Source organism: Pezoporus flaviventris, unplaced genomic scaffold, assembly GCF_033815535.1.
Source record: "Pezoporus flaviventris isolate CSIRO_AGI_PZ_B2104156 unplaced genomic scaffold, CSIRO_AGI_Pfla_v1 ptg000078l, whole genome shotgun sequence".
NCBI lineage: Eukaryota > Metazoa > Chordata > Aves > Psittaciformes > Psittacidae > Pezoporus > Pezoporus flaviventris.
Genome location: NW_026892626.1, coordinates 5,539,427 through 5,548,968, shown reverse-complemented (window position 1 = coordinate 5,548,968; position 9,542 = coordinate 5,539,427).

Genomic DNA, 9,542 nt, shown 5'->3' with positions numbered 1-9,542 from the left:
GCTATCGAGGCCCCCCCCCCCCGGGCTCTCCCCTTCCCCGCTCCCGGAGGAACGGGGAGGAGGATCAAAAGAGTGCAACTCCCACAGGTTGAGACAAGAACAGTCCAGCAACCAATGTACAACACAAATCACCACCGCTACTACCAACAACAACAATGATAAGAGAAAATAACAAGGGAAGAGAATACAATACCACTGGCCAAGAAACGAGTCCCACCCAGAAGCCCGTGTCCTTCCGGGTAATTCCCAGTTACCCCCCACCCCGGGCATGACGTGCTGTGGTATGGAATACCTCTTTGGCTCGCCTGGGTCAGGCGCCCCGTCTCTGCTTCCTCCCGGCTTCTCCTCCTCCCTGGCAGAGCATGAGCCTCACAAAGTCCTTGGTCAGGGTAAACATCACTTAGCAACAACCAAAAACATCAGTATCACCAGCACTGTTCCCAGGCTGGAAGTCAAAACACAGCACTGCACCAGCTGCCACAAAGGAGAAGCATGACTGCTACTGCTGAACCCAGGACACCTGGAGAGCTCTTGTCCTAATCTTGGGGCCTGCAAACTCTGCAAGTGTGTTTATTTTTATTATTAAATACTATTAAATAATTTGATTTAGCCATCAAGATGTAGGAAGGTCCTTATAGAATCTGTCTAGACTAACTTTACAGTAAACAAAAGTTAGAGCCTGCTAACACCTGTTCCTTTTGTGACGAGACTGTGATGATAGTAAAGTTTTCGTCAAGAATAAATCAATGCTACATGCAGGTTTAATTTCCACATGAGCATAATCTATTTAGGCACTCATGCTGAGGAAAAATGTATTTATACGAAGTCATAAAACTAAAAAAGTAGAGTTCATCAAAACATCTTTATGCATTGTCATAAAGATTATGTTTATTGAATAAACCCAGTCAGGCAACTCGTTCACTCACTCCCCCCCCTTCTTTCCTTCCCCCTACTCCTGGAGGGATGGAGAGAAGAATCAAAAAGAATGCAACTCCCACAGGTTGAGATAAGAACAGTTTACTAACTAAGGTATAACACAAATCACTGCTGCTACCACCAATAATAATAATGATAAAGGAAATAACAAGGGAAGAGAATACAACACCTCACCACCAGCCGACCGATAATTCGCCCCACCCCACCAGACCAAGCACCCACCAATACCTCCTCCAACCCTGCCGTCCTAGCCCTTCCAGGTAACTCTCAGTTACATGCTGGGCATGACGTGCTGTGGTATGGAATACCTCTTTGGTCAGTTTGGGTCAGGTGTCCTGTCTCTGCTTCCTCCCGGCTTCCCCTCCTCCCTGGCAGAGCATGAGGCTCACAAAGTCCTTGGCCAAACCAAAACATCGCTATCAGCTCTGTTCCCAGGCCGAAAGTCAAAGCACAGCACTGCACCAGCTACCAAGAAGGAGAAAAATGACTGCTACTGCTGAACCCAGGACATGTATTTGTTAGGAAAGGTTTGTAATGAAAGGAAAAAGTCAGTATTACAGATCAGCTTTTCCAGAGATTTAATTTCCAGTTTACTGAGGTCTCTAAAAAGAGCACAAGACTCTGATGGTTAACTAGAATTTTCAGCATAAAAGATTCAAAGTTTTAATTTAGACTTAACTTTGTTAAAAAGGAGTAATTCACTTTGCATACACACCTTAGGTGTTGGTTAGATCTGCTAACATCAATCTGCTGCTCAGAATACCAGAGGTAATTCAGAAAATGCTCCCAAAATTGCAGTGAATTATTAGTCCACAGAGTGTGATGCAGCAAAATTAGCAGTCTTACAGCTTGAACACAGTAGAACTTGTGTAAGTAACTTCTACACTATCCTTTCTCTTTGCAAGTTTGACATGGGTGCTGAAGGCTTCAAAGTGCATCGCACTATGGAATCACGAGCGTGGCTTCCTGGGACTCCTGCTGGGTAGTACAGTTCCTTCTGAGTTGTCCTCAACCTGTACTGTACTGCAGCAGAGGCCACAGCCCAGTTACATACGAGTTATGTACATTAAGTACCAGATTAGTCCAGTTGAGATCCTTGAGGTAGAACTGCTGTGGAAGTACTACACTAATTGTGTTAATACTGGAAAGGAGTGAGTGAAAGCCAGAGAAAGTGATTTGGCACTTTGTGGTCAATCATTCTAAATGGTTTACTGAATATCAGTTCTCAGAGTAGGAAACAGCATGTCATTAATTGATTAACACACTTGCTACCAGCAAAATGTCCACCTTCTCTCTCTTCTTAACTTCTGTCTGGATTTATAAGAGCAATTCCTCTCATAGGAATTTATCTTTTCAACCTACATAAACTGTCCATGTAAGCTGAGTAAGCACTTATCCTTTTTAAGACATTCATCAAAACCTTTCTTTTAAAAAAGACTCTTCTCACAAGATGAATTCCTCAGTATTCCCCAATGTTTATTTTATTTCATTTCCCCTGCTCTGTGTATTTGTGAAAGAGGTGACTGAGTTACTAAAAGTAAATTGTATTTAAAATGAGGACACGAGGCATTCCCACAATGTTTACCCATACAACCACAGGAAAGTAAAAGCCAGTCATCATAAATGTGCACCAATGACTGTAATTAATTGCTGACACAGAAATAAGTACTATAAATCAACACACCTGATGTCATTCACAATCTTTTCCCGGAAATACCACAGTTTTTCTCCTGTTCTTTTTCTTCATTGACTGAAGAATTAAACAGAAACCCAGTTTGCCACTCAGCATTCCAGTAAAGCTCATTGGATTCTGAACTTCACTATTCTTTTAAACTATTAAAAGATTACCACAAGAGCTTCATCTGTGGTTCAAAAGAGAAAAGCTGAAACACAATGTACAATATTATGATTTTTGAAATTACTGCCTTTTGGCTGGTTGATCTGAGGTTTGACCATTACTTCTCAGATTCAATCTTTTCATCATGCAGTTTTACATACTCGTTTTCTTGAACACCCACAGCTGCAGAGAATTCTAAGGAGGACTGACTAGTCACAATTTATCTCTGACAAGGGAATACAGGGCATGTATCACCATGTCCTGACTCTTATTCAGTATTGCCTGATCTGCCAAAGAAACCCATGGAGTCTAGACATGCCATGTTGAATTAAGAGGGGAATTAGAGGAGGGACGTGCCTGAAGTAGCCAGCATAGATTATCACAGCCAGCTGTTTTTTTATATAAGACTTGCTGTAAATTGCTTTGGTGAAGATCTAGTTGTTGAGGTTATAGTAGGAGGGACATCCCCTTTTGAGCCAGTTGGCTACATTATATTCTGTGAACTTATGGCAACAAATTCTAGCAATTTTATTCTAGCAAATTACAGCAACAGAAAAAATTGTAGTAGCATCTACCATTTCACTTACCATTTACCAGGAAGCATATTCTACATACACATGCACAGAACCACCCATTTATAAATGTACGTAGAATAATAATACCTCTACAGTGATGCCTGCATGTATAATAAAGAATGCATGGTTAGTGTTCGGGTTTCATTTGGATTGTCTAGAACATTTTTCATTACAGTAAGTGTAAATGGTTTAGTCCCAGGTTTAGTTCCACAGTGATAGGAGAGTGGCTTCTCTCCAAGGTCACTCATGAAGGACAATGGCAAGGACACCTAAGAAGGCTCGTTTTTATGAAGTCATTGCTTTATATATTGCTTTATATTTATAAAATATTGCTAGAATGTGCTGTGGGAAAATGAATATAATTATCTGTCTCATGCAGGAAAGGCAATGACCATTTGTGAAGTATTCAAAGCAGTATTTTTGAATAGCACAAATCAGGTATGTCCTTATCTTTACAAAGTTGAGGTTCTAATGCTGAACCATGTACAGAGAGGGAAAGTGCTATGAAGTTAAATGCTTTGTGATGTAGCTGCTTGTCCCATTAGAAATAGACCCCACTACATGAGGATTTTCTGCAAGTTTTGTAACCATCAGCAAGTGCTGATACATACAGGAGCACTAGTAAATACTTTGTGCAAGTGTTCAACTGAAAAAAAACAGAATGTAAGTTTGTCTTGTATGAATCTGCTGGAGCTACAGCTCCTGTAATGCTCTATTCATGGTCATGCCACTAAAAGAAGTTGCAGTTATATTGAAAAATACTAATCTTTAAACAAAATCTACTATCATACTGTCAGAAACAAACTTCCTACGCAGTTGTATCAAACCTTCCTACAGGAGCCACAAAAGCAATACAAATGGTTACTGTAGGCCACCTGCAGTCACTGATCAAAAGCTGCCTCAGAGTGCAGCTCAAAATCTTCTTCAAAATTAAGCCATGTTAGTTTACATCACAGTGGTTTCCCAAATTAAAAATCCTCTTGATGTTACTATGGCATATACATCGGATATAGCAAAGCTCTGGCAAAGCCACTTTGGGCTTTAGGTGTATCTGGCAAAACTATGGTGTGTAATAAGTTACTATTGCTGCACACAATACAGGATTGTGTTTTGGTGCAAAAAAAAAAAAAAAAGAAAAATATGCCAGTAAGTCCTGTACACACCATATTGGATCATTATGACTGTTACTGATTTATGGTGCGCCCCTTAGGGTCTCAGCAGTTGCTTTGACTACACGTACCAAAACTTAGTATTTTATTGTCTTCAGAGGGTTTCTTCTTAAGACTGGGGTGAACTGCAAGTCCCAAGTTTTACTGCTTTCACTACGTGAGAACACAGAGCGTGGGAAAGCTTTGATTATCCATGTTTGTACTTGGTCCTGCTGTGAACAAAAACTAGACTGAAGAAAGATCTCAAGAGGCTGGTTCAGATAAGCCTTGTAGGTAAGATTTTCCAAATACGTTTCTGCTTGAAAGGCAGTACAAAACACTCAATAAAGAGATTAGTCACATCTCAACCTTTTGAGAGTTCTTGTCTAAAGACAGAATAAAAAAAAACATTATTTTTTAATCTAGCTTTTCTTTGAATGGAGCCAGTAGCTGTAAAGTATGCAATACAGATAATCCAGTGCTCTTGAACATACAAAGCATTAGCTCAAGTATGTGAAAGAAAAGCTTCTGGATTACACACTCTACTTCTAATCCTACCTAATGACATCTGAAAATTATCTCATCATTGTACTGAATATAAGGTTTCCTAACATTTTGTTCTGAGTTTTATCTCCATCACTTTACAACACCCAAAGATCAGGTGTCACTTTTCTCAGTAATAAGGCCTCCAAGTCACCCACATGGCAATCCCCAGTGACAATGGTACTGTGTTTTACCATGGGGCATCCCAGCTCAAGTACTGTATTTAAACATATCCCAAAATGCTGCCTTAGCCTCACATCCCTCAGATACACAAGAAAGATGCCAGGCAAAAAAGAAATTGGCATTGAAATGAAAAAGCAACAGCTGGTCTCGTTTCTCTTCTCTTGAAAGCTGCACACTCTGGAAATGGATTTACAGAGCCTTGTTTGAATTCTGACTTGGCTACATACATAGAACTGCAAAAAGTTCTGAGAAGCATAATTTGATTTACTGGAAGTTGCTGTAGGAAACACAAAACAAAAAGAAAGTTTGTGTTACTTAATCTTCGTCAAGCAAGTATTTATGTTGTGTGTCAAGCAGAAAAAGATGTATAGTTAATAAGAGTGTATTGAGCAGGCAGAATAGATGCAGATAACCTCAAACACTGAAAGTGACAGGCTGAAAGGAACAAATACTGATCAGAAAGACTAGGGAAAAGAGGGCACAAGAGAAAGGCAGTGCAGAAAAAACAGGGAAGGGCTAACCAATTTTTGACTTCTGAAGAAGTATCTGGAAAAAAAAAGTTTGAGAGAAGTTCCCCCTTAGTGTCTCAGCACCCTGCCTTGCAGGATGCATTAACTTTGGTCTCTAGAACCTATCAAGAAAAAAAAAAAAAGAAAAGAAAAAAGGAGCACACAGCTTTTAAAATAAATGAATACTGTTAAAATATGGGACTTTTTTTTTTTTTTTTTTTTTTTCATCTTGTCCTCTAAGACTTTCAGAGGGTGGTTCTTTTCCTTTTGCTTCACCGTGCAGTCTGGAAGTGGCCTCTGGCACAGGCTCTTCCAGGTCCCTATGTGAGCCTCCTGATCAGCTCTGACAGCCAGTCAGGCTCTGTTCTCCATCCATACCAAGGCAGGAAGTTCCCTACATGTGTTTTTCTGTTGACATTGTCCAGCCTATGTGATTCCCAGCTGAGCGCATCCATTTGTTTTCCAAGAGGCTGCATTTTCCTGCTTCTTCCACAGATCTAGTGGTGCATAATGTAGCAGGGAAAAATAGACATGTAGCAATAATGAAACCTACCTTCAGGGTCATTATTGAGACATTATTTATCCAGGCTTTTTTTTTTTTTAAGATAATAAGGCCCCAAGTGCTCAGTATATGGAAGAGAATTGTAGGAGTCATAGAGAATAGCCTGATCTGAATCCCCAAACCATGAACAAAGGTTATGTTAAAGACTGCCTCGGGAACAGATCAGAGAAGAAATGAATGAGGTGATACAAAATTTTGTGATACAAAAACTTTTCATAGCATCAAGGTCAGTTTGATGCTGAAGTGCTTAGTTTAATAAAAGTGTCTCATTTCCATTGCACAGCTATGATTTGTTACAGCATAAGTGAAATACTGCTCACTTGAAGCAGATGATAAAGGTGACCTCGTTTGTATGACTTTGTTTCAAGGGAATTACAGGACACTTAACAGTCCTAATACCAGTAGACATGACACAGGTCTGTATTAAGTAACAGAAGCAGTAGCATTTTTTGGCTAGCCCACCTAGCTCAAAAGAGGATGTCTGCCATGGTACGGGCAAGAAAATACAGAGGAGATGCAATGAGAGGAAGGTGAAAAGTACAGGATGGCAGAAGGGCAGGTCTAATGAGAAACTGCATTGAAATTAAATGACCTCTGATGATGATGTGAACCGCCCATAAGAAACTGCTGTACTATGCAATTATTACTCTGTCTTGAATAGGCTTAGTTTATCCCTAACACAGACTCCTTAGGACTCACTCAGTGGATGAAACTGGACCAATTAATCATTTAAAACAAACAGTTAAGCCTCTGTAAAGCTGTCTGGTATGTGAGGTAAATTAAAGTCTTTGCCTTCCTCTTTTTCATACAGTACAGGTCTAAGGCTGAGAAATTCCTAAGGCTGATTCACTGCCTCCTTAGGCTGACATGCTTGAAAAAGTAATAGTGATGAGTAGAATGGATGGATGGAGCTTTCTCTTATTTCTGAAGTATTGATTAACGTTAAAGTCTTTTGCTAATAGAGCATTTGGTATGGAGCACATAAATATAATAATACTTTTCTGCTGTTCCTCACTGTAATCTAGCATAGAGACACCAATTCAAAAGACAATTGATGATTGCTGCTAAAGAATCAGTATGGCTTTTGTATTTTGTGGATTTGATGTGCTTGGGAGTGAAGGAAGGCTTTTCATTTACCTGAATTTTGCTCCTTTTCCCCTGACTAAAGAGAGGTATTTTTGGTGCTTACAATCACAGTCACTGGGTTGACATTGTTCTGAGAATCACCTGAGACATTACATACATGTGTGTCTCAGAAAAAATCCTGTGCAAATCAGCTTGTGTTGGACATGAGAAGTCATGATGGGGTGATGTCAAAGGCATGCAAATTATGTTTCTGAATAAGCCCAGGGAGTAAAATGCTGTAGTAAAAAGTGTGAATGTATCTGATAAACAACCACAAAATAGTTAATGAAAAAGAAATCACTGTGGATTTTAGCTCTGTGCTGCTAATGTGTTTTGTAATTCAGTTTTCTTGCTGGTGAGGCAGTATGATTACTAGCTTCCCCTGGGAAGGAGAAATGGATATTCAGGAAATGTGGAGGCAAAAAAGCTGACAGCTGCAGTTGCCCTTTTTAATCATTTTTCAGCTATTCTTCTCGTGTACTTTTCCACTTCAAGCAGTTATTTAGGAATTTTCAACCTGGTGACCAACACTGATGTGTCATACATGCTTCAAGAGCAAAGCAAAATTCTTCATCCATCTTCATCATCCATCATTTAGACCAGTAGTCCTTTTATTCAGTTGTTGCCTGACATTTCTCCCTGTTGCTTGATGGCTTAAGGAACTCGCCCCAAGTACTGTGCATGCCAGCATACCAGCAAACAAGATGAAATGACAACTAGTTCAGCACATCTCCTTTCAACAGTCCCAGTACAGTAGGATTGGAATGATGAGGGCTGATAGTTTTTTTCTTCCTGACAGCCTTCAGCTTGTTTTGTTGTTTTATTTTGTTGGTTTTCCTGACCTAATCGAAACACAGAATGTGCTTCTGTCTGGTAGACATACTATGAAAGAAAAGAAGACAAGCAAAGAGACAGTACTGGAATGATATCATGAGCTGTCAGGAATATGCTATTGCACAGTACAAGATCAAATATGTAGTGGTGTATTAATGCACCTGGTTATTCCTGTCTGCTTAGAATCAGCTCCATTCTCTTATCAGTTCCTCAGGAAACAGATTTTCCCCGAGATACCTATTTTTCAGGATTGTCCGTATACTTTTCTTCTCTGAGCCTCCTGCAGCAGTGCTGGCATTTTGAAGGCACTCTAAGGAATTATCCTAGCAATGTCCATTGGGCCACGACAGGATTAGGCAAAAATCACAAGGGGAACAACCATTTCTTTAAGTCCCCTAATTCTTGGTGTGATGGGACTAAGGGATACTCTTGGATACTTTCTGTAAGCCGATTCCTCACATGGCTGTGAGGAACATAGGAAATGTAACTGAGGTGCATCCTAAAGTCTTTTAAAAAGAGGTAGATCTCAGGAATTTTCTGCCGAAGCCCTCTTGCGTGCATCACAGAAACTGCATCTCCTGGGCTAGGTTGACGCTGAGCAACTCTTATTATCACCCATGTTATAATGCCTGCAGCCACACTGGCTCCATTGAGACCTTCTGCAGCCACAAGATAGTTTTGCTTTGCCTCATGATTATATGTATGTGAAACAAGGTAGCTGCATTTTTTAGAAAAGAAATGATAGCAACCTCATTTCTCATATAATGCACCTTTGTGATGAGAAGATCCTGTGCAGTGTCGTGACACACCTGGCTTTCTAGCTACCCCTCTAGTAATACTTAAACCTACATACCAGTAATCATCTTGCTACAAACTGGTAAGATTTTGTGACAAATATAATCTGCTTTGTCTGCATATTGTTAGCACTTTATAGCAATGGGGAATAAGCCAGCAGAGAGAGTGCAGTAATAATTTATGTGGCAGCATATCACCAGGGGAAATAAAATAATATTCTGCTCTTGCACAGGAGCCAGATAAAAGGGAAACAAATCTCCAAAGCATTTTTATCAGATGTTCATCCAACAACACTCCCCACAGAAACTCCAATGAGAGATCTGAACGGTTCACTGTGTTTTCCACTTCATTACCACTCAACATGCCAGACTGTAAAAATAGGGAAAGATTACTTCATTCTGTTCATAATTCTTAGCCTTTATAGAAGGATGCAGATGATGAGAAACCGGCATCTAGAAATACAGACAATGCATTACATTCCAAGTGGGTTTTTTT